This window comes from Vicugna pacos, chromosome 20 (assembly GCF_048564905.1).
Source record: "Vicugna pacos chromosome 20, VicPac4, whole genome shotgun sequence".
In the NCBI taxonomy this organism is placed as follows: Eukaryota; Metazoa; Chordata; class Mammalia; order Artiodactyla; family Camelidae; genus Vicugna; species Vicugna pacos.
In genome coordinates this window covers 78,306-99,215 of record NC_133006.1, presented here as the reverse complement: position 1 = coordinate 99,215, position 20,910 = coordinate 78,306, and the positions used below count along the sequence as shown (strand labels likewise).

The window sequence follows — 20,910 nt, the reverse complement described above, 5'->3', positions numbered from 1 at the left end:
AGACAGTGACCCTATTCTGGAGGGCTTATAGTCTGTGTCAACACTAGGGTTTTTACTTGATTGGTTTGATTGGGTAGCAAAATAAAATCAATCAAGTACTTTCTTCTTTGAGCGTTCTGTAAGTCATGACTGTTTTTAGTGTCATGAGCAGGAAAGACTTAAGCATGACTTGATTAGGTCAACTAGCAACAATCATCACTGGAGAGTGAGTAATATAGAAGTTAACTGATAGCAATGCTTCTGCCTACATGAGCCCTATAATAAATCTACACTGACATCCGAAAGGAAAATAAGGAGATGAGGTCCCCAATGAGAAAACAAACTAACAAGAAATCAAAAAAGGAAAGATGTTTTCATTAATGATTCCAGGCAGTAGTGGAGCATGGTGGTGAAGATCACAAATGCTGGGGACAAACATGAGGGGTCTGAACTCCCACAGCACTGGGTAGCTGTGACACTGATATTTCAGTGAAATTTTCTGCACCTCAATCTCCTATCCAAAGACGGGGGAAAACAACCGCACCCATCTCCTAGACTGTTTCTACAAATTTAGATATTTTATACATAAAAGCTTAAATAAAATACTTCAGATTTAAAATAATAGCCCAAAACACATGGAACAAAGAAAACAGAGATAAATTGGAGTTCATCAAAATTTAAAACTTTGCTTCAAAGGGCACCATTCAGAAAGTGAAAAAACAACACACTAGAGAAAATTTTTTCAAATCATTTATCTCATAAGGAATTTGTATCTCCAAATGAAGAAAAAAAACACCTACAACTCAACAATAAAAAGGCAACTCAATTAAAAAATTAATAAATGTTCTGAAAAGGTATTTTTCAAGAAAAACATAGAAATGTCCAATAAGCACAATGAAATGATGTTCAATAGCATTAGCTGTAAGGAAAATCAAGTCAAAACCACTAGGAGAAGCCGCTTCACACTCACAACAATAGGTTATAATAAAAAAAATGGTAACAAGCACTAATGAGGACACAGAGGAAGTGGAGCGCACAGCCCTTGCTGGTGAGGACGTAACACAGCGTGGCCACTTTGGAAAACAGCCTGGCAGGGCCTCAGAGAGTTGAACATTTCGTTTCTGACTTACCCAGCAATTCTGCTCTCTGGGCACACATGAAAGAGAACTGAAAACAGATATCCACATAAAAAATCCCACATGAGTGTCCACGGCGACATTACTCATCACAGCCAAAAAGCAGAAACAACCCAAATGCCTATCACCTGGTGAATGGGTAAACAGACGGGCCCAGCCATACAGTGGAAAGTTATTCAGCAATAGCAAAGAATAGAATAGTGACTCAGGCCACAACATGGACAAACATTGAAAACGTTACTCAGTGTGAAAGTAGTCGGTCACAATAGACGGTTCCACTTACATGAAGTGACTCGATTTACATTAAATGTCCAGCACAGGCAAATCCACAGAGAGAAAAGTGGCTCCTTGGGGCTGGGGGAGGATGGGGAAGATGGGAATGTCTGCTTATGCATACGGGGCATCCTGTTGGGGGGATGAAAATGTTCTAAGATTGAATGGGATGCACAATTCTGGGCATAGAGTAAAAACCGATGTACATTTTAATGGGTGAATTGTATTAAAACTGTTAAGAACAAAAGCATCTCGGGGCAGTACCTTCCAGAGTAAATGCAAATTGCTAACTTTTATTAGAGGAAAAAGAAACTGCCCTCAGCATGAAAGCAGGAGATCAGCAAATGTGAGTTAACCAAAATTGGACAAGAGCATTTCACTTGAAACAGTTGCTGAGTGTACACGAAATATTCAGAAATAGGAGAATCACCTTGACATCACGAAGAAGCATTCTGCTTCAAATGCAGATCAAGGATTCGGCAAGCCCTGCTGCCAGAAATGAGCAGAGAAGAATCCTGATTCATAAAACTAGCACCAGAGCCAACAAGGAAATGGTGGTGAGGAAAGCAGGCGGCGAATATCTGGAAGAGTTTGCTACAAATATTTTCTCCACCGAAAATTTAAAAATAAAATGAAAGTGATGAAATGCTGTGTTGACATCACGTGAATGGGCTTCCTTCGGTGCTCGACTGTTCTGTAACCCAGATTGATAGACTCAGGAGAATCAGCATGGCTCCTGGGGGTCCCCAAAGGACTGCCCACCAGCACGCTGACCACCATCACATCTGCCAGGGTTGAATTGCAGGGAAGAGACCAAGTTCTGAAAGGTACCGGAAATGTTGACAAGGGAAGAAAAGGATGAGTTTAGTCCTGGGACAGAGGCCCACTGAGCAGAGGCCAGAAGGCTGCAGGTGAACTGCAGTAGACCTGGGGCAGGAAGGGATCACGGGGGAGCATATCTCAATTCTCTTCTGTCTCTCCCTCCGGTTGGAGAGATAAAGCCTGCATCCTTCTCACCTGGAACTGTGGGTTCTGGCTGGCAGAAGTCTTACCGACACGGAATGATTATTCAAGACTCTGTGGGAAAAGTCAAGAAATCGAGAGGGAGTAGGGAGCCATCTCCATGAGCCTCTCAAATGTTCCCATATTTATTGTGTATAATCAAAGGAAAAATTCGTTAACAGTTGTGAGATAGTAAGGAGGAAATTCGGGAAAGACAGGATGAGGCAGAGATTGTAGAATACACCATGAGTACAAAGGATTAGTGTATGTTTAGGGAAGTCATGGGGTGAGGGGAACAAGATACACTTTTAGATATGTTCATTACAAAGCACACCAAAAGACCAGCCAGGTCTTTGTTTTGGGGATAATAGACTAACAACACACAAGCCCAGCGTTTATAGCTGAGGGTCTCGGTCCTTGCTTTGCAACCAGCAGAGTGCTACCTAAAACCTCAACTACACAAGCAAAGCATTGTCTCTGCTTTTTAAGGAAAGGAGACTGGAGTGAAGATGCACAGGAACTTGCTTGCAAAGCAGTACCAAAGCATATTTTTTCTTCTTAAAGTTCAGAGGCGACTGTGCTGTGTTATAATTTGTTAACCCAATCATGGGCTCCCACATGGAACCATTATGGAGGACACCCTAGGATGACTAATCCTGGATGTGGGTCTCTTCCTGCCATCTTCAGCCACTCTAGCAGGGTCTACGCACATCCGAGAATAACGATCCTACGGAACCACCCACTCTCTTAACTCCTGATGCTTGAAACTTAATTTTAGCTCTACACAACTTTCCGTAGGAAAGTTTCAGAAATAAAAGATATTCCTTTTATATCTCATCATATTACTGATTTTTCTGATTGCTCTCTGCTGCTTCTACTTGGTAAAGCACCTCATTCTGCAGCTGAATTCAGTAATTTCCGTTGTGCATTTCTAGCCAGTTTGGGCTCGCTAAATTCTATTGGTCAAATATCGATATACTTAATTGATTTCTTTGTTCATCAATTTCAGCCAGGAGGAGAGGGAGTGTCACTCTTTTCCTCAGCCCACCCTCAACACTTTTCTCATCAACTCAGGCCTCCTGAAAACAAAACAAAGTATTTTTTTCCCTTCTACTCTTTCCACAAACCCAACAGGAAACATCAGTCTGGAGAAAGTATTCAACACAAATTTTAAAACAAAAATCTATAAACCTGAAGCAACTCCATCTCCGAATCATGATACACAATGACATGAGATTAAGTGTGTCAGGCACAAAGCATGAGGGAGCCTGACTACCTGATTTCTATTCTTCAAAGGAAGGAAGGTTTTCGTATTTTTTATTATCATTCTTGGTCATTGTTTCTGATTATGCCAAAAAATAGTTTATGAAATAATTATGCACTGAAATAACAGATTTTTAATGTATCAATTTTAGAAGGCATTCAGAGGGGATAGGAAAACCCACCTCTGTAAAAAATGTAAAATTTCTTCCCCTGTTAAGAACACGTATACAAAATGCAACAGAGAATTCAAATTCTTGTGGAGAGGATCAAAACCACAGAATCAAAGCAAAGTCATTACAATGAGTCAATTTAAATTTCACTGGACAAACATGCTCAATGCATACAAATAATTTTAAAGGCACACTGCAAACCATTCACTTAATAATCTGCAGGCTAGAGGAAGAATTTCACTCTTGAACAGACAACAGAAATCAGTAGGTTGTCCCACCAAACCAGGAGCAGAGAACAATCAGGTTTTTAACAGTTTTGATAAATCAGCATGTTCTAAAGATCAAAATCCAGAAATTTTAAACATTCATTCAAACCACAATGAAACAAGCACTTAAAGAAAAAAAAAACACAAAGAATCTAAGCACAGAGGTCATTTATATAGATCAATGAGAATTTCTTGTACCGCTGGAAGAAAGAACAGGCTATAACCTTTTACTTGAAAAATAAAACTTCTTTTAAAGATAAATGCTAAAACATATTTCATCTTTCATGTTGCCTTAAAAAATCTGAGGTACTTGTATCTGATCAGAAAAGCAATTCTGAGTAATATTATGTTACAATTCAGTGACAGTTTGCTCTAGAAGAAAAGAGAAAAGTTACTATTTCTCATTCTGCAGAGTTTAAAGAACCTCCCTGTCTCTATATCCTCCCATTTCCTAAGCTCAACCTCCCTAACCCTTCTGAAACAAGTATGAGAAAGTCTTATTCCCAACATGCCAAATGACAAAAGAATATCAATTTATTTATGTAAATATATGCCTACACCTTGAAATGGAGGAGAAAGTTATCAGAAGTCTATATGGAACTTCTTTCTATCTTCCTGATATCACACACACAAACGTTCACACAGACACAGACACATACCCCCTGGATTACTGAGCACTTCACAAGCTTAGTACTTACAACTTGTAGAAGATAACTTTGTAGTTAATTTAAAATACAAAACTTTCAGCTTTTGAAAGTCTTCATCATCTGCTAAACCATCCAAATATCAAAGAGACCCAATTAGCCTTCTCTGTAGAATGTAATTTCCCTTGATGGCAAAACAGACCCTAAGAAGTACTGGATCAAAGATTCGTGTTTATCACTACCTATGATCGTTTTTAAGCACATTAACAGATTCAGAAATGTATGTCTCATCAACATTTATTCCTATTGAAATAGCATACGTGTTCAATTGTCTATACAGTGACTAGGTCCCATGATGGTGTTTAAGAGCTATTTTGTGTATAGCAATATTTATATTCAAGTGCAGAAAAGGAGGGTGTGTTTTACTCAGTTGTAGAGCACCTGATTAGCATGCACAATGTCCTGTCTTCAGTCCCCAGTACCTCCAAAAAAATAAATAAACTAAGTGCATATTTAAAAATAAGAATAGTGCAGCCACTATGGAAGGCAGTGTGGAGATTCCTCAAAAGACTGGAATAGACTTACCATATGACCCAGGAATCCCACTCCTGGGCTTGTACCCAGAAGGAAAACTACTTCAGGATGACACCTGCACCCCAATGTTCATAGCAGCACTATTTACAATAGCCAAAACATGGAAACTACCTAAATGTCCATCAACAGGTGACTGGATAAAGAAGATGTGGTATATTTATACAATGGAATACTTCTCAGCCATAAAAACCGACAACATAATGCCATTTGCAGCAACATGGATGCTCCTAGAGAATGTCATTCTAAGTGAAGTAAGCCAGAAAGAGAAATAAAAATACCATATGAGATCGCTCATATGCGGAATCTAAAAAACAAAAACAAACAAAAACAAAGCATAAATACAGGACAGAAATAGACTCATGGACCGAGAATACAGACTTGTGGTTACCGGGGGGGGGGTAGAGGGTGGGAAGGGATAGACTGGGATTTCAAAATTGTAGAATAAATAAACAAGATTACACTGTATAGCACTGGGAAATATACACAAAATGTTATGATAAATCACAGAGAAAAAAATGTGACAATGAGTGTGTATATGTCCATGAATGACTGAAAAATTGTGCTGAACACTGGAATTTGACACAGCACTGTAAAATGATTATGAATCAATAAAAAATGTAAAAAAAAAAGAATAAACACAGGGAAATATACACAAAATGTTATGATAAATCACAGAGAAAAAAAGTGACAATGAGTGTGTATATTTCCATGAATGACTGAAAAATTGTGCTGAACACTGGAATTTGACACAACACTGTAAAATGATTATAAATCAATAAAAAATGTTAAAAAATAAAAATAAAAATAAATAAACAAAGTTGCAAAACAAAAAAAATAAGAATAAAGTTATAAAATAACGCAGACTAAAAACCACTGCAACCTAGGTACTACAATTATACTAAAAAAACAAGTGTTTCTATCAAATATTCACTATATGCCAATCACAGAGACAACCACAAGTCACCCCTGAAGCTTCACGTGTGATTCTCAACAACCCTACTAAGTAGACACGGATGAGAAACCAGGCTCTGCGGATGAGGAGACGGAGCTCAGAGGAGCCGGGGACGCTGACCGTCCTACTCCGTGTGACACCGCGTCAGCCCAGGGCAAGCGCTGACAGTGCTGCACTGAGGGGACACCCAGCTGCATAGACCCTTGGGGTACTGGGGAGTCCCAGAAAACACTAAAAATTTTTCAGTGAAAAACCAGCTCAAATATATTACACTGTGCCGCATCCCTTAAACAGGGAACGTGAACGAGACCTTTTTGATGCGTCCATGTTCTTTCTGCCATCATCAGTTACTTGCCCTCACTGCGTCACCAGTGATGATCTGGACCCCATATGAAGTGCACTCAGATGGCAGAGCTTTTAATGCTGTTTTATGAAGTTTGTAAGACTCTGTCTATGCCTCACACTGGTGGTCATCCATCACTTCTCACCAGTGTGGACGTACCACCTGAAATCATTCCTTTCTGCTTTTTAAAATCCCTTCATCTACTCCAGACTTTTCAATAGCAAAGAAGCAGCTAAACCACAGACAGTGGACAGCTTTTCACCAAATGGACTCGAACAGCCCATCTGACTACCTGGAAGCCCTTTTCTTCTATTAAACCCACTTCCAGGTACTTCATCATTTTCTGATTGGTTAACTGGGCCTCTGACTGGCCTACTCAGAGAGCTCCCAACCTCACATCCAGGGGTGGGAGAGGACCCTGCTGTTGGGGGAAATCAGTGAGGAAGGTGGACATCCTTCAGCCACGTCTGCATGGGTAGAAGTGCCACAGCGTGCTCAGAAATTATACCGTCATCACCCCTGGGCTCCCATGGACTGGTTTCACATTAACCAAAGTCATGAGACACTGATGCAAGAAAACCAGAAACTTAGCTTATTAATGTAACAGAAGACGTGAATCTATGAACCAGACTGAAATATCAGAGTTCAACCATGAGTACATTTTCTCCTCCACTGCCCAATAACGGGCAGGCAGTCACATGGCAAGCATGGACAGAAACGGAGCAGGAAGGGTTTCTAGATTAACTCAATGAACTAAATTTCTATTATACGAACAGATCTACTGCCCAGAAGACAATTAACGCCAATCACGGTGCACTCTCCGTGGACAGCGGCAAGACATGACTATGAGCACCCATGTAACTCTCCTTTCCCTGTCCTTTATAGGCTAACTGATGCACAGAGGTACAAAGATTCAGGGATGCTGATAACGCTAAACACAAAAAGCCCATCTCTGGGAGCCTCAAAACCAGACAGCCAGGGTTTAAATACCAGCTCTGCCAATTACTAGTTCTGTGATTTTGCCAACTTAATTACCCTCTGTGTGCCTCAATTTCCACACTGTAAAACTGGGATAACAATCAAACCTTCCTTACTCGCTTGTTGAGAAGATTGAAGGATTCATTTCTGTAAAATGCTCAGAAAAGAATGTAGCACATTTTGGGTGTTCAACAAATGTCAACTTAATATCAAAGTGATTTACAAGTCTCCCCTCTAATCATCTTATGTGTTTCCTGGCTAGCCTAAGTCCCAAAGAACATCCTTATTTCTCCTTTTATAAACAATTGGGGAGTACCCTTATGTTCCACCCCACCACCTGTTTAAACTGAGGGAGGGGATGCCCCCTAACCACTCTTTTGGGCCATGGAGAGTGCTTCTCCCTTCACACCCCTGGCCCCTGGCCCACAGCTAGCACTCATCACACTAACAGAGTGAGGTGTGAGTCCGGGGAGACAAGCGGGGCATGTGAAACCCTCCCTTTCACTCCAGTGTTGGTCACCATTGGGAAACACCTGGGATGCTCAGCTCCATGGCAGGAAAGCCCTGTGCATGAAGGGGCAGGTCCTCTCAAGGGAAGGCTCGCTGTGGCCCAGAGCTACATGGGACAGGGTGAGTCTGTATTTCTGGGACACAGTATCATGACACGCATTTTCCCACAGCCTTGAAGTTCATGGAGAACGTGGCTTCATCAGTAACAAAGAAGACATTTATCGCCTGTCTACTCTTTTGTGTCATCTCTCAGTAGGCTGCTGGAGACAACATGTGTATAAGTATTGGATCTCCTTAAGCCCCAAAATATATGAAGCAACAAATAATTCTGTGGCTTAACATTGGTTCAGGGCGACTGTGTAACTGTCCTGACTCTGCTGATGCTAAATTATGGGTATAGGAACTATGGAACCTCCTCAAATATCTTTCATCATAAAAACAGCTCTTCTTATTTTCCTGTTTCTTAGTAATTGCCAAAGACTCCCAAATGATGGCTTCACACAAAACAGCAGCTAAAGTTTAAGAGCCCTCTTGACATACACACTGTGGTAAACACTGCACATAATTTCTAATTCTCACAATTCTACAATTCATATATGAATGTCCCCATCTCACAGACGAGGGAAAAACTCAAAACGAACTGTCTCAGTCTCACGTGGCTCAGTGGCAGCACGTGCAACCAAACCCAAGTCAAAAAACTACACCCCTTCGTATATGTACCAAATCTCCTACCACCAATTAACACACAGCGGCGGGGTCAAAACTCAGGGAACTCAATACACTTTTCACCTTTAAGGTCGTCCAGATGCCGCTTCTAGCTGTTTTATAAAATCCCGGCTCACTGGTTTCTAACACTAGAAGAAAAGCCCGATTTTCCCATTGCTTGCACAGCAAGTCTGAAATGTTCACAGTGAGATGACAGAATAAATCTAAGATATAAGCAGAATAACTTTTCCAGGTAGACACACATAAAAGACATTGGGCTCTTCTGAAGCATTAAGTAAAGAAATCAAAATAAAATAAAGTTATTTAAGCCTTCTTTTACAAACAGGAATGTTAAGACTGTAAGAAGGTGCAACAGTGCCACCTATGGCTAAAATGACCTTCCAGGTTGCCGGGAAAGATGCAACACAAAAATTGCCTGTAGGATCAGAAAGGAGAATCAGATAACTAAAAGCTTATGTAGCATATACTGCACTTTGATTCGGGGGAAGGGAGGGATATTCAGTATTTAATTTGATACTGCTAATACTCCTGAATATAAACAGAAGACATAGGCTCATGGAAACTCATCTTAGAAGAGGAAAGAATCCAGTTCAGCCACTTCATTTTACAGGAGGGGAAACTGAGACATGGAATGTGTCCTCCTGGCAATCGGCAGCAAAGGCATCCTAGGCCTCATGTCTTGCACTGTAGCAAAAACCAACAGATCTGTACTACGCCTATGTTCATAAAAGTCACGTTTGTATTTTTCCAACAGTAGGTTATCTAATATCTTGCAAAATACTTCTCAAAGATCCAGAATATCATACAAGATTGTCGACATACAAAAATATTTATTTACATAATAAAACAGCATGAGCTTTATTCTCTCTATTAAAAAAGTAATGTGTCAAATCAATGTTTTGATATTTTAAACCTGTTAAGAGTGTAGAAAAAAATCAAAATTTTCTTTAATCACAAAAGAGAGGAGCTTATTCCCTGAAAATGATCAATGTGGATTTTACTAAACTTATTTGATCTGGTCAGAATCCCACGAATTTAAATATCTGAGTGGATGGTTACACGGCAACATAAATTCTGATTTGTAACAATACATATTCTGTGTAAATAATCTTCAAGGTCATCTGATTAAGGCAATTTAACTAGTCCCTGTCTCACTAGAATGATACAGATTTCATTAAAACTTCATACTACACCAAAAAAAAAATGAATCCTTGTTACTTTAAACCATATTCAAATATATCATACATATACTTATTAAATATGCATCAGAAATAAGCGACACTCTTTAGTATTCAGAGTTGATCAATCTAAAATATCTGTCATTGTGACAGCACTTTTATTAAGCACCTCTTGTGTTCTTTGTATACAAGGCGTCTAACTCTCACAGTCAGACAAATTAAACAATATAACTAAAATTTCACAAATGAGGAAATGTACTTAAGCCATGAAAACAACTTACATATTCATCAACAGGAAAGAAAAGAGTAAAGACTTTACTTACAATATTCACTGACAATCTTTTCTTCCATATTAAGACTACATAAAACCAATTCAGTCTTTGTAAGTATTTCTGTCAATAAGGGCCACTAGAGAAAAACAGGTAACATCAATAGCAGTGGTTGGACTTTCAGAGCCCACTTCTCTTTTGCACTATAATTATTTTTAATGTTATGTTTTTAGTGCTTACAGAGCACTAAAATATAAAATTAACTTTTTAAGTAATTACCTGAGAATTATAAATTTGTGAAAATAAACAATTGTAATTTCTGCCACTCTGTCTCACCTTCTCAATGGTGTCTCTCCTTTGAAGGCATCATCAAGCTGAGATCACTAAACTCGGCCATTTATGGAGTCACAGGTGTTTGGGTAACCACTTAACGGGAGGCTGATTAGAGGAGCAATTAAGAAAGCATCCTGTGCAGCCTGGGTTCCAGCACCGAGCTAGCCACAGCCTGCTGCGTGTAATTTGGGACAAGCTGCTCCATCTCTCAATCCCTCAGCTGCAAAAAAGGAGACACTGATACCTACAATCAAACACCTGCTATGAACTAAAACATGAAGAAAGCATTTTAGCCTTAGGTAGGTGTCCACTCACAGCGAGTTTGGTCATTATGATGATGAGGATGCCTGTTAATAAATTAAGCTAGACCACAAAGGAGAAATCACCTTAAAGGAGAAACATTTTAAGTCAATGAGCATTTCTTTTTGGATGGATTGCACAATATTCTATTGATTTTTTTAATAAACCAAATTTTGTCCATTAATTATAGATTTACAGGTTCATGGACAAGTCTCCAGAAAAAGAATTAGAGGCCTCTAAACTCCGTAAATTAAGAAAGTAAATTAAAAAAAAATCAGGGAGGAGGTTATACCTCATGTGGGAGAGTATGTGCTTAGCATGCATGAGGCACTCAGTTCAGTCCCCAGTAACTCCATTTAAAAACTTTGTTTTTTAAGAAATGGGGAATTAAAGCAAAAAGATGGAGGAATACAGACTTTTTTAGAGACTCATCTCAGATTTAAGATGGGGAAGATACCATCTATTTCTCAGAGGAAATTTTGAGGACTATGTAAACTGGATCTGAGATATCTAGTTCTTTAACATTATTCATGAATTCATATTACCAAGTCATAAACTACCTGATAATCAACAGTGGTGATACTGATCATAACAGCTGCCATCACGGATCGAGCTCCGGCTAGGACTGCTCTGTTCTGACATCTCTGCCCCTGAGGCCTCACCAGACTGACAGCACTAAACTAGGTCATTCATGAGCACCTCGTGTAAGTCCTCCATTTGTGCTTCTGACTCTCCCCTCACCAGCTCCTCTGAGGGAAGCACTGTTATCATCTTACCCACTCACAGATAAGGCGACTGAGGCACAGAGGCTAATCCCGTTCCAGGTCACATTGGCATTAAAGGACGTCTGTATTTCTGCTGTTTTGCTTTTGACAAAGGAATCTGAGATATCAATTCAAGGCAGACTGTTAAATAATCAAGTCTGTCAGGTCTTCACCTCAAAGAGCAGATACTATAAATTCCTGATGTAGGATGAGGCTGCCACCACAAACTGACTCAGCTTGAAATTAATATCCAAGATGAAGCAGCGGATACACGTAAATATTCACGATTGTCAAGTCTGCTCACGGGTCTGGGCCCTTCACTGCCTGAACGGGGGTGAAATCCCCACCCGTGTCTGGGAGAGATGCACGGTGCTTCCCGGGCTCAAACAGGCTTCACGGGCTATTTCCTCCCACAGACTGGCCTCAACGATTAAAAGCTCTCAAGGTTTTTACACCATGCAAAACAAAAAGACATTTCTGCAGATGGAGCACTTTCTTAGGCTTAAATCTTTTTTTGCCTACACTCACCCAGGGGGAAAAAAGAAACATGACTCTGCAAAGTCTCTGACCCTCACCACTCACAGGAGTAGAATGACCACAGCAGAAGATGGCTCTTCACATTGCAGGATGAGAACAAAATAAAGATGCCCCAACAACAGGCACTCCCAGACACAGCGCTCAGCAGTCTTCTGCACAATCACGGTTGTGTAGCACCCATCACCTTCTATTTCCAGAACACTTCATCACCCCTAAAGAATCCGCCTATCACTAGCAGTCACTCCCTAATCCCCCTCCAACCAGCCCCTTCCAGCCATCACCTGCTCTCTGTCTCTGCATGTGCCTTTTCTGGGCATTTCAGATCACTGAAATCAACAATATTTGACCGTTTGTGTCTGCTTCCTTTCAATTAACAAGCTGTTATCAAGGCTTGTATATTTTGAAGTGGTATCAGCATCTCTTTCTTTTTTTTTTTTTTGAAAACGTTAAAGATTATTAGAAGGTGGTAAGCACTATCAAAAAGAGTAGAGTGGAGCATAAGTGATTGGGTTTCAAAGGGAAAAGTGTGGGTTGAACAGTCAGGGTGGACTTCCCAAAACAGGTGGCATTTTTCATTTTCCTCTTTTTTTTTTCTTTTTCATTCACTCTTACGTGTGAATAATGTTCCACTACATGGAGATACTACATTCTGTTCATCCATTCAGCAGCTATTTATGGACGAGTTCCAGAAAAATGAGTGTAAGAGTTGACTAGCATGGATGGCATTTAAGCAAAGGGCAAAATGTGCTTTCAAAAAAAAGCCAACAAACAGAGGCACAAGGAAATTCAGTGCGTTTCTGAGCAAAGTGCTTGCTTGCTTCGGCAGGACTACCGTGCAGGACTGTGGCGGATATTGGCAGGAGTCACGGTGTGGGAGAAACATGAGAAGACTCCCCACTGCAAGTAGCTCAGACAATTCTCCTCCCTCATCCTGTATTGTTAGAGCAATGTTTCTAGGTTACTCTTATTTCAAGTAATAGCACTTTAACTGCACATCTGATCATCTCCATCAGACCACCTTTCCTCCAAGCAACAGAAAAGCATTCAATGACCTGAGCAGCTCCAGGACATAATGGTGATGGATTAGGGAGTCCTGCAGCATTCCAGCCTGCAGGCACAAACCCCACATGTGCCCTGGTGATGTCCAGAAAATAAAATGCATGGAAATATCTCACTGTTTTTACACGACATCTGCCCTCAATTTGCCCCTAAATCATGCTCGCAAAGCACTAATCAACCCTCTCAATACAAAAATAAAAAAGCTAAGAAGGCAAATTTAGGCTCTTTCATTGAAAACCAGCAACCATCACTGCCAGTATCTGAGCTGGAATGCTCCTGACTTTGGAAACCACTGCGCAGTTACTTTTCAAGCGTAAAACTCATATATGTATTCCATGTAGATGATATTGCAGTAGGATTTTTCTTTTCAAAATTTCCATTTGCAACATTAGCACAAGAAAGTTTATTTATAGGCTTTAAAAAAATCAATTATCCTCCACTTTCTTAATTTTGAACTAATTATTATTTTATAAATGTGGCTATGCTGCGTATTATAAACCGTTTGATTTCTGAAAACAAGACCTTTATGACCTCACTATTTCAGAGAAAACTTTAACGATTCTTTGAGAGGTGGGGCCTGGGGCGCCCACTATCAGCTCTTTAAATACTGACAAGGATGTGCTATTAAGTAATGCAAAGGCTCTAACTCCACATTAGCTCAGAAAGCAAAGAAACTACACCAAAGACTTCCTTAAATATTTTATATATTTCTATTCTTTTGAATATTAAAGTTCTTAAATGATATGATTATTTTGAAAAAGACAACAGCTGTATTAAATTTCCTCTCACCAAGAAAGCAATCTTTATCAGGAATAAAAACCCCTATGGAAATCGAAATGACAGGACGTTTCTAGCTAAGTGAACATCCAGATCTGAACACAAACCTAAATCCTATCAGATCTCACTCGAAGGAGCTCTACAAAGTCCTGGGCAACCCTGGAAACTAGCTCTTTTGTTCCAAATGTTGGCTGAGCTAAGATCATCACACTAGGCAGGGAAGGAGAGAAGAGGAAAATCCACCTGGCGGCCTCCATCAGTTTTCTTCCAGCCACAAAATGCCTCTAGGTCGGCCCGCTAACAAGTCCCCCAATAAGGAAAGCCGGCATCCACACTGCCCCTGCCATCCCCAAGTAGCCCGGATGCCCATATCCCAGCCTGTGAATGGTCTTCTAATGATCCCCCAGTTGGTGGCACCCACCCACTCTTCCCCGCTATACAAACACAGAGAGCCACGGCAGCCTTCCCAAATCACAAATTTGATTACATCAACCCCCACTTCAAACCCTTTAGAGGCTCCCTGTTAGAGTTCTAGCCCCACCCCAGACCCTGCTCGCCCATCCTCACCTAAGTACACAGGTCCCCAGTGACCACAGGGGCCCCTGACCTGCTCCTACTTCCCACTTGCTCCAGTCTCATTTTGACTGTTTCCCAAGGAAGCCTTCCCTCCCTCCAACCTCCACAATTTGTTCCTCTCTTCCTAGAACATTCTAGGCTAAGTCAAATTCTGACAATGCTAAGCTCTCAAGAAGCAAATACATTTTGCTTACTAATGTGGCTACACCCTCTCTCCCCTAGACTCACAGAAGTGCACGTGTAATGTATAAATGAATGACCGGTTGGGTCTCAAAGGGACAGACATAACTGCTCTCGCCCGTCCCGATCCTTCGGTCTGTAGAATATCAGAAGCAAAACCAGAAGTACCTTTCCTGAGGGTCACTTCTGTTGACACCCTTCACTGCCTACTGTGTCAGTTCTAGTAAAACTCAACTTCTTCCAAAGCCCTACATCCCGGACTCTCTCCAGTGTCCTCCCCAGCAGGGGCTCCCTCCACCCTGGACCGCACAGGGCACTCTCCACGGGTGCCCACGCCAAAAGCCTCCAGGCCTCTGCCCGGGCTGCACCTGCGATCTGAGACACATTCTTGACTCCTTCTCCTGGCTGACTCTTACTCTGTCCTCACAACTGAATGTAGAGCCCATTTCTTCCAGGAATTCCTCTCCGATAATGTCCTTTAGGTCTTGTCTGGTCTCTATCTATAGCAGCAGTACATGGTGACCAACTGGGCGTTTGCCCGCTCCTTTGAGACCACGAACACTTGGGAACCACGTGGGAAGGAGTGAGAGATTACAAGACGGTTGAGGGAAGCAAAAAGCAGAAATCACAGTCCAAGTCCCAAATTCAAGGATACTTTCTCAGAAAAAGTATAAACTATTTCACACGTGTGCAATTTGGCTACTATTTTTGTGGCTTGTGGACAGCAAGAACTTGGTGTTCTAGTCCAAAACCTAGGTTACATGCAAAGAAATGTATATATTCATATCCAAAGGAAACCAGAGCTGCTCAACAACAGTTTGCAGTTAGAACTGAAAGGAACTTTCATAAAGGCAATCTCTCTCTCTCTCTTCTTTCTTTTCTGGCATCATATAATTTTAGAAGTATTTGCGTGACTAACAGACGTCTACAGCCCGTGATTCTGCACTGAAGTGTTTGGGGCTGAGGAAGCCCAGATTACATTCACTCTGTAAATGCAATCACACCAACACACTGATAGGTGCCGTGGTGGTGAAACTGATGTTCCAAAGCAGGCAACCTTATTCGGTAAGAGAACTCTAAATAGAAAGGAAGAAATGCAATGTCCTATACTGAATTTCATTTGCAATATGGGCCATTAACTGATAGTATATCTTGACTAATGAAACCCAAAAATAAATTGTCAATGTCGGTTTTCTTCATCTGACCATTTTATGCTAACATCGGATATTAAATCCTCACTCCATACGGAAGCTCAGGCCTATGCTGCAGCACAGTTACACCCCGTGGAAGAAAGCCGACCAAGGGAGAATTGGAGAGTTTCCCTTTAGAAGCTGCGAAGTGTGGTTTTACACCTGTATATCATTTGCAACCACATCATCCACAATGGAGTTAGACGTTACCTCTGTGGGGCGAAAAGCACTGCATGCTTCAGAACCATCAAAGAACGCTGAGCTTTGTGAAACAGTCCTGAGGCACTTAAATCATACTTTTTCTGAAAGGCTCCAAATCTGACCCACTTCACCATTCCAGGTATAACAGGGAAGTACTGGAAACAGTAGAGAGAACATGCCCTTGAAGTCTGACAAGGCTCTGCTTGAATCCTGCTACAGCATTTATCAACCGCTAAACAAACCAATTCCTTAACCCCTCTGAGAAGGCTTCCCAATCCCCAAAAGGGGGCTGTCAGCGCCCACCTGGGAGTCATGAATGTGAATGAAACACGCAAGTAGGGTGGCCGACTGCTACCTGACACGGGGCCTGGCTAGTTTCCCTCCGCTGCCCTTCTGCCCCTTTAAACTTGCACTGATCCCCCTGGTAAGGATCAAGTCCCCGGAACAGACTGCCCGTATCTTCTGTGTATCCCTGGATACATGACTTACACTTAGGAGGCCAGAAAAACAACTGCCTCCTCCCAAGTCACTAACAATATTCTTAAGAGTCTGGGTATTTTTAACTCTATTTTTCAGGGAGACTATTCCAGAACTTTCCAAGCACCATTCTCCAGGTTGGCTCCCCTCCCAGTGCCCATCCTTCTTACCTCAGATCCTCTGTCTGACTGCCTCCTGTTCATGGGAAAGCGAGTCCGGTAGGGTGGGGACTCCCTAGGCCTCCCTCCCTCCCTCACAGGTGACTGTGAATACCTTCTCCCCACTCCAACTCCAGCTTCTGAGGATTCTAACCTTCCGTATCCTGCAGCCTCTGCACTTTCCTAAGACGCACACGTGGCCAAGACTGTCCCTTTGGATTTCTTTCTGGCTGGCCCTGCTGAACCCCAGGCCCCTTAAGGATAAATGGGATTGCTCTGAAAATGACAAACGCCGCTGGCTGACACACCAAAGCTGCATGGTCTGGGCTTTCCTCCAACCGAGGCACAGCCCTCCCCTCCCTCAGCCTCAGTCTGCAGCTCTCGAGATGATCTAATTCACATGCAAGGCTGTGAACACCAGCTAAGAATGACGACTCCCAACTTGTATCTCTAGTCCAGCTCCTTCACTTGAGCCCCAGTCTCATAGAGCCGAGTGCCTCTTTGAAGTCCTAACTTGGATGAAAAATGGCATCTTAAAAATGCCTCATGTCCACCATTTACTCTGGAATTCGATTCCTGGCAGGTACCTCCCAGACTCCCCATTTTAGTAACAGCCTCAGCACCCACCTAGTTGTCTCAGGTCACATTCAATTTCCACTGTTCCCTCCCCCAGGCCCTGCCCTGGAATCAGTCCTGTTATTTTCGCCAATAAGCTGATCTCAAGTGTGGTTTTGCAGGGACCATGGCCGGAAACACACAAGCTCACAACATGGTGCACTAACAGTCCGCCGTAGGGTGCTCCCTGGAAGGGGAGGCATCTCCTGCCGCTGGTCACCTCAGAAGGCACTGGATTCTCACACAGGAGGCCCAGGAGAAGGGACTCAAGATTTTCCCGTGGTCTGAGCTTTGAAGGCCCCGAGGTCTGGGGGAGCTCCTAATTAGCAGACACACTTGCCAGTGAGCAAATGAGGATGGGGGAACCCACGCAAGGCTGTTATCACTCCAACTCCTGGGCTCCCGGGAGCCACGGGAAAGACCTGTGTCCAGTGTACAACCCAGCCATCACAGATCCCAGCCTGCATTTGCCAACCCGGACAGCCTAGACTCCATCTACTTGCGACACTTACTTCTGTTCTGTTCCCCACCCAGAATGTGATGGACTCATTCAGATATTCTGGCCTGTCTCAAGCGAGACAAATTCAGTGAAAAATGAAGTGTTCACATTTGGACCAGAGCATGAAAGGAGAAACAAGGCCTCATGTTCAGCATGATGGTGGTGGCCAAACCCTTCCACCGGGTGAGATGAACCATGGTGAGGGTGAGAATCCAGGGTCCTAGGTCGGCCAAATCATCTTCCTTCACGGTTGTCTGGGGTGTTGGAGACTGACTACCACAAACTAACGACACGGCTGTCAGTGGTGGATGTCAGCTGCAACAGAAACGGATTCAACTCTTTACTGCCAACATGGGTTAAAAGTAAAGGCCGGGGCAGGGAGGTCTGCACGGCTGCTGAGGCAAACCACAGACCCAGCTCTGAATGCCCACTGGCTGGAGCAGAGAGGAAGCTACGGCCCTTTTAGCTGTCCCTGTGTCCAACAGATCCAGGTGAGCCAGCTACTTAGGAGAAGGTCATGTTGTCCTGATACCCAGAAAAACCAGCCTCGTAAAGGGAACAAATAGTGTCATGGATTTTAGACCCAATTCTGCCCCTTTATGAAGGCAAAGTAAAGTAAATGGCACGGGGAAGTTGAATGCAAAAAAAAAATTTAAAGAACCAAACGGTGACCGCTTCCTCCAACAGCGTCCCCTGCAGCTGTCACCTCCGTGGCGGCCACTTCCTCACCAGTGACCACCGGCCATGAAGCGCCGTCACGCACGTCACACAGCGACAGCCAGGAACCGCGTGCCGAGCACGTTTGTGTAAAAGCAGGAATCGAGCAAAATGCTGCAGAGTTTGACCTTACAAGTTTAAATACTCCATGAAAAGAATCCCTGAGCAGCCGACTAAATCAATTCGCATCTTACTTCTTCAAAACAATCAAACAAATTTAATAAGGGCGCATTTGTCACCAAATAAAAGGAGGACCAAACAGGTCCCTCAAAGCAAGGATTTTAACAGGTATCTAACACCAGTGGGTAATGTGCTAACAAAGCAAATATTCCAAAACATTAGAAAATACAAAATGACTAGGATAATACATGGATCAAGACAGATATTAAGATTTTGCTTTTTAAAGCGATGGAGACAGTATGGAGGGCAATCTGGCTATTTCCAATGCAGGGTGTGCACAGCCCACATTTTCAGATGCAACAACATGCTCACTGGGCAGTACAATTGAAAAAGGAATAAAGAAAAAGGAAAAGAGGAACAAGAGAAAATTAGAAACACACAAGAACAAAAATGATTTTGACAGCATGTACAAGAATTTACGTGAGTGTGTGAGGCCAGGGATGAGGGGATGGTGAGACCCACCCTCACCCCCTGCTCCAGGGAAAGCAGGGACCTGAGGGGAGCGGCGCTGCCGGGGGACCCCAACGTGGTCAGCGCCCCTAACCAAAATTCCACCTACAAGCTTCAAGGCAGCTTTTGAGCTACAAATTGTGGTCGCATTTCAGTCTGGACCGTTTTACTCACTTCCACCAAGAGTAGCAGGAGAGAATTAGGCTCTGCTCCTGTACCAAAGAATTGTTTAAATAATTAATGACTGTGGAATACTAAAAGCAACAATGGGGTAAAAGTGACTGGAGGAGAATGTGCTTGACCCGAACTCACTGGCCGCGTTATCTCACTGACGTTCAGAAGCTGGCTGAGCCCTTATGGTACCAGAACAGACAGACCCAAAAGGAGGGAGGTTTAATGCGCTGCTGTATTTCGATACTGGGAGCCATGCCTGGTACACGAGGTTCTGGGTAAACAATGGGGACAGTGTCAACCACTGTGGGCTAATTACACATCCGGATACTCCGCCAAGTCCCAAGGGCAGACTTCAAAAGACAAAAACAATCTGGCATTCTCTGGTGGGGCTGCAGACTCAGAGACAAGCATTTGTTGAGCAAAAATATCACCAGTGCCTCCTATGACAAAAGAGGAGGCACTGGCGTGGGGGCTGGGGCAGGGCTCCAGGCTTCCACTGCTCACTCACCAGTCTGTCCAGGGGGAGAAGTGGTCCCTGCTTATGTTGCACCGATGCACCTACCTTGACTAATGCCTGGGGCCTCAGCAGGTGTTGACAGGAGAGGTGAACGGAGCCAGCCTTGGTGTAGCACGGTTCTGGCAGCTATGCCCTCAGCAGTGCCCAGGCTCCTATACATGCCAGCTCATCTTAAGAAGCAGATGGGGAGTGCGGGCATGTAGATCACAGGGCCCTGAGAGGACAAGTACAGATCATGGCTACAGCATGCCTCCCCCTTCCTTAAGTCATAGAGGTATGTCTGGGAGGAACAGAAAATTCATCCAGAGCCCGCTACATTGTCTCTCGCAGGTGGGACTCGTGTCCCCTGTGCTTCTCACTCACAGGGCTGGTCTAGACATTCTTTTTATCAATTCTCTAGCATCTTCTCCTCCAACTTACCAACAACCAGAGAGTAGGATCTGATCTTAGCTAAGTTCAAGAGTCACAGAGCACTTCCTTCACAGCGGGCCCAGAAACATTTGCCAGGTTCTCCGACCGTCACCTGTGGGACCACCATGAGCCCTCTCCAGACTCAAGGACAGAGGCCGTAGGCCGGGGGAACACAGCTTCCCTCACTCTCCCCAGCAAAGGTTTCCACGTCTCGGAAAAGGCATCTCACCCTCTTCTGCCCGAGGGACAGCACAACAGATACACCGGGAAACAGAGCTGAAGTTGGGGGGGTAGGCAGCCCAGAAGAGCTTGTCTGTACTTCCGAGGCAATGTGGGGCCGTTGACTTAATCACAGGGAAAAAGTGAGAATGAACATTTCCCTGCTCTGTCCCATACACCGTGATACGCCTTTCCCTGCATAAGGAGTTCATTCGGAAGTCCCCGGCGGTGTTTCTGATGTCCTAACTTGGCATGGAGGCTGTCGGGCAAGAAGAGAGGGCCTGAGCAGAATA

General features: G+C 43.1%; 1 protein-coding gene across 1 annotated transcript in view; it reads right to left on the bottom strand.

Annotated features, from left to right (window-relative positions):
* The window catches only part of LOC140687542 (trafficking protein particle complex subunit 9-like), a 518,046-nt gene that overhangs the window by 496,186 nt on the left and 950 nt on the right, over window positions 1–20,910 (bottom strand). Inside the window, exon 2 of the transcript XR_012061920.1 lies at window positions 20,033–20,201. The gene's annotated coding sequence lies outside the window, so the exon portion shown is untranslated. The remainder of the gene's footprint in view (window positions 1–20,032; window positions 20,202–20,910) is intronic.